The sequence below is a fragment of the Bidens hawaiensis genome, unplaced genomic scaffold (assembly GCF_021521415.1).
Source record: "Bidens hawaiensis isolate Kalapana, Puna unplaced genomic scaffold, B.hawaiensis_p1.1 tig00013425_1, whole genome shotgun sequence".
NCBI lineage: Eukaryota > Viridiplantae > Streptophyta > Magnoliopsida > Asterales > Asteraceae > Bidens > Bidens hawaiensis.
The window spans coordinates 501,878-507,628 of record NW_027492137.1 but is presented as its reverse complement, the minus strand read 5'-3'; the positions used below and the strand labels follow the sequence as shown (position 1 = coordinate 507,628).

Genomic DNA, 5,751 nt, shown 5'->3' with positions numbered 1-5,751 from the left:
TTTAACGAATCATGTTTAGTTATTTTATAAGAATTACTTAACTATCAATAATAAATAAATAAAAATACAATATTTTATATATATTAGACTTAATTAAATTAATGATCCCGAAAAGATTTGTTTAAGTAAACTTGAAAAAAAAATTGAAGTATGAACTCGACTGGTCAAGCTTTGTGCCTCCACAACTTGAAGCGCAAGAAAAAGAAATATATCAAATGCAAATGGTAAAATACATGTTGGTTATCAAATCACATTTTCTCGTGTTTGGTTGCATGAAGCAACCTTTAATGTTGCATGAAGCAACCTAATCAGTGAAACCACACTCCCCATGCCCCCAAGAAGGAAAGTTAGATTCACACACGCATATTTCCTTCCCATCTATCCGGACAGAATTATTAGAGGCTCTAATTGTTGATCTTTATTTCAAGTAACGGGTCAGTTAAGAAATTCACAGATACTTTTATTAACAGAAATAAAATGTCGAAAAGAACATCCCTAATCAACTCGTGTGGATACTTAAACCCCGGAGCTCTATAAATATAATTTTTTGCTTTTTAAAAAGGGCTGTGCCTTGATGTAAAAAACAAGATATTTAATCTTCAATTGTTTCTTGTTTAGATCTTTTATTATACGATTCAGTAAACGACACAGGGGGATGGGATTTGCCGGCCAATGTATCAATGATGGAACCATATAGAATAATATATCCGAAGCTAGCTAGCATCTAGCATGTCATGAGGAGATTACTCTTATCTAAATCAAACAAAACAAACAAAAAAACTTAACCCCTCATCCCTTGTTTGAACCTTCAAACACCACAAGCCATGAAACGAGCAGAGGTAGCAATAATCGCCACCCCCACCATGGGCAACCTCCTTCCCGCAGTCGAGTTCGCAACCCACCTAGCCAACCACCATCTCCACCATATCTCCGTCACAATACTCACCATCTCCATGCCTCAGTGGCCACTCGTCCACGACTACACCCAATCTCACACATCAACCAAAAACATCCGCTTCATCCACCTCCCTGAGGCCGACACACCCGAACCAAACCAATACGACTCACTCATCGAGTTCATTTCATTATACATACAAAACCATTAACACATAGTCCAACAAACCCTCAAAGCCTTAACTCAACAGGCTCCACTTGTCGGGTTATTCGTTGACATGTTTTGCACTTCAATGATTGACGTAGCTAATGATCTAACCATCCCTTGTTACCTCTACTTCGCGTCTCCGGCTGCTTATCTCGGCTTTGTACTCCACCTCACAACCGAGCAGGTCGAAGAGTCAACCGAGTCAATAGTACCGAGTTTCATAAACCCGGTTCCATCAACCGCACTTCCATTATTTTGCATCAACAAACATGAACTTGGATACTTGTGCTTTGTAAGGCATGCAGCTAGGTATAAAGAGACCAAGGGTATAGTTGTAAATACGTTCCAGGAGCTTGAACCCTACGCGCTTGACTCTTTGTGTTCTGAATATAATCATTTACTTTTGCCGCCGGTTTATCCTGTTGGACCGGTTATTGATCATGCTGGACCGGCTAAGTGGCACTCTAACCGTTCCATGCATGAGAAGGCGATTCAGTGGCTAAACCAGCAGCCGGATTGTTCAGTTGTGTTTTTGTGTTTTGGGAGTATGGGAAGTTTGAACAGGGACCAGGTGAGAGAAATAGCAACAGGTTTGGAGCGAGCTGGCTACCGGTTTTTGTGGTCTTTACGTGAACCGCCGAAGAGGAGTCTAGAGCTTCCTAACGACTATGAGAACCTCGAAGAAGATTTGTTTTCAGATGGGTTTATTGATCGGGCGGCAGGTAGAGGGTTTGTGTGCGGGTGGGTGTCTCAGGTGAGTGTGCTGGCACACAAGGCCATTGGTGGGTTCGATCATGTCACATTGTGGGTGGAACTCGTTATTGGAGTCTATATTTTACGGCGTACCAGTTGCCACGTGGCCTTTATACGCGGAGCAACATATGAATGCATTTGAGATGGTGAAAGAGCTTGGATTGGGTTTGGAGATTAAAATTAAGGGTATTGATCTGGTGTTGGCGGATGAGGTGGAGAGATGTGTGAGGGAATTGATGGACGGTGGTGATGGGGAGTTGAGGAAAAAGGTTAAAGAAATGTGTGAAAAGAGCAAAAGGGCCTTGATGGAAAATGGATCTTCTTTTCAAGCTTTGGAGAGTTTGATTAATGTTCTTGTATCCGAAGTTTAAAGACTAGGTTCGTTTTTTGTAATAGTTTATGTTATTACATAAACGCGATGATCGGTCGTGGGTGCAATAGTTTGCTAGATATGAAAACCGATACCTATTAGAGCATGTCGCCTAGTCATATTTAAAACATGTATTGTTTAATTGCGGGTAATTAGTCTTAAGTTTGAAATCAAGTTGATGATGGTTGGATGATGGATGTTTCCTACTATTATTGACACATGATAGATTTTTTACATCAAACTTAAATGCTAGTCCAAGGTATAGGGCCAAAAAGACCTACTTTTAGAGCCCAACGTTTGTATATGCTCTTGTTTAGACCATATAGTGTAATCATCTCACATTTCTTGCGAAGCAGATTTGAACAATTGGTACCTCGTGGAATATCGGGCTATCGCTTGCGGTGAACTGGTGAAGACGTGCAGTTGCTGATGTTTAAGCTCTAGGTTGTAATATCGTGAGTGGTGATGGATTAAAGGTGACCTAAATTGTTAAAATGATAAGATATTTTTAACTTAAGGCGTATACATTACAATTATACATTATTTGATAGGGGTGGGATCTAGAGAGAACTCATATTAAAGAGAGAACTAGAGAACTAGTAAATAATTAATTTTAACTATTTTTAGAAAAATATCTTGTGATTTCTTTTTCTTTCCTCCTTCTAATAAGATGATATTGTTCCTAAAAAAAAACCTTGTCGGTGTAGTACTGTAGTGCATATGTGCACTAATGCCTATTGCATATATACAATAGTGTTTTATTGCATATAATACAACACAATTGCATTATCCAATACACATTATTGAATATATGCAAATACGACACTAATAATTGTATGCAAAACACATTATCGCATATATGTAATACAACACTAATGCACATATGCACTATATCGATTTTTTTTTATTTTTGTATATAATATAACACTATTGCAAATATACAATACAAACAATTATATATATGCTATTCAACACTATTTAAAATATCAAAATACACACTATTGCACATATGCATTATAAAAAAAGTCGGTGTATTGCATATATGCATTACTCGTTTTTTTTTTGTTTTTTTTGTGGTGAAGAATAACAACATATAAGAAGGATGAAAGAAAAAAAATTTAAAAATATTTTTTTAATTAAATTAAAAATATTTTATTATTAGTTCTTTAGTTCTCTTCATAAAATGGAGTTCTCTCATGATCCTCTCCCTTATTTGGTAATAGTTAGTATATTGTTTTGTTTTAATGTTTAAATAAGAAAATTAATTGGAATTATACATACAGAAGTAACATTTTAATTGTCTTCCTCAACTAGATTAAAATATATATAATTATACTTCAAATTTATATGCTAAAAAATAAACTTAATTAAACCTTAGGATTTAATCGAAAAGGGTAATTAATAATTCCCATAGGTATTTTAATGGTTGAAGATGAAATGGAAGATGGATTAAGGTGCTGATGTGACGTTATGGTGACATATAATGGTGATATGTAATCACGCTTTATGTTCTTAGGATGTATGGGAAAAAAAGAATGGGAGCTGAACCGAAGACGAGACGATCAACGAAAGGTGATCTTAATTACCAAAATTCGTTTAATCCACTTTCCAATTTTAGAATGTGTTTTTAAAAGCATGTTCCAGTTTGAACTCTCTCTTCAAATTCTTGCCCAGTGATACTTCCTCACCTCACTCATACCCATACAGTTCACTTAAAAATGAATGTTTGCGCCAATATTACAAATGATCACGATGCCCAATGCCCATCTAACTTGAACCCCGAACATGCCATCTATATGTCGCTTGAGAATATGAAGATTAGGAAAATATTGGGTTGGCTAATCTCCCATAATAATTAAAATAAAAAATAAAAACAAAAAAACTTCAATTTGTCATAAGCAGTGGCGGATCTTGAACATCTAGTATGGATGGGCCGAAATTCACGAAATTCACTAGAGCTAAAAAAATTCCCCCTACTTCTATGTTTCGGGTCGGGTCCAAAAATAAAACTATATTTAATCATTCAACAAAAATACCAATTTAATAATTTAAATAAATTTAATTATTCAAATTATCGTTCTTACACAAAAAAAAATCAATTTTTTAAACAAACAAAAATAAGATGCAAGGAGAAGGATGAGTACTTGAAAAAGAATCACAACTCAGCTCAGCGACCTTTAAGCTTTTAAACTCATTAGTTATTCGTGAGATAATCATCGGTCATCTTATTGCGAAGACGATTCTTGAATATTTTCATTGCAAAAATCCCCTCTGTTGTTACAATAGAAACCAGGAGTGCCAAGATTAGACGAACCACTCTATCAAGCAAATAATTTCGCCACGTAATTGAGTGTCCGCAAGACTTTTGAATAGTTAAACAATAGATAATGCACCACTTAGTTTAGGATTGGCTAAGTAGGCTGTTAATAAAATAATTTCTTTAGGTAACCGGGCTTTATTTTTTGACCTTTCATGGCTAGCCCGGACTCAAATAATGTGGATAGGCCAGACTCAAATAATTAACATGGCTGGCCAGAATTCATACATATATTTTTTTAGGATATTTCGGTAAAAGTACACTACCAAACGAAAAAAATGGTGTAACATCCCGAAATTTCCAGGAATAATATTTTAAATATTTTGTATCTATGATGGAAAAGTTTACTTGATTTAGTAAAGAATTAATAAAATAAAGAGATGGAATGTTAAGTAGGCTAATTAAATGGTAATTAATATAGACCAAAAAGGAAGATGGGCTTTAGGTCTATGGGCTTAATGAAGTATAAATACCCCCTTAAACCCTAATCTTTTTCATTTTTATCCATCTCTACACCATAGCCTACACCATCAAAAACACACACAAAGACTATCCTATAACCCGAGCCAGGATCCGAATGTGGAAACCCGAACCCGTTGGTGCTTGACTGTCGTAGCGAACCAAAGCAATATCAAGACTAGACCGTGTTCGTACACCGACTCGTTTAAGGTATGTTTATAATTAGAAATCGTTCATTTAGGTTCAGATTTGTTTGGGAAATCTTAGATTTGTATGAGAATGATAAAAACGAACCCAACACAACAAATCTTACTGAAATTGGTTAATATTTGATGGGTTAATTGATTGATAAACGAGCCGTAGGTGTTTATGTATAAATCGCACCCTCTAAACGTGAATGTTAGACTAATTTGATGATTAGGGTTTGTTGGCGCTGAGTAAACGAGCTCAATGAGACCAAATTCGTGTTATTTCATCAAGATTTGGGGTTTAATTGTGAATCTGGTTCATGTTGACTGTTTATTGTTCTTGACAATTTTGACTTTGACCCTTGAGTCAAAGTCTGGATAAGAACTGGGATGATTCGTTATGACTGATCAATTCGTTACGCGGTCATAATGAATGGGACTCATTCGTGTGATTTGATAAAGAATGAACCTTTAATTCGTTATTTACCCATTCGTTATATTAAGATAACGAATCAGGTCATGTCAAGGTAACGAATTAAGCTAACGAACTAGGATAACGAAC

At 35.7% G+C, this 5,751-nt stretch overlaps 1 pseudogene; it reads left to right on the top strand.

Moving 5' to 3' along the window:
- The first annotated feature begins 631 nt into the window (after positions 1 to 631).
- Positions 632 to 2,277, top strand: LOC143544023 (UDP-glycosyltransferase 43 pseudogene; annotated as a pseudogene).
- Positions 2,278 to 5,751: the final 3,474 nt, after the last annotated feature.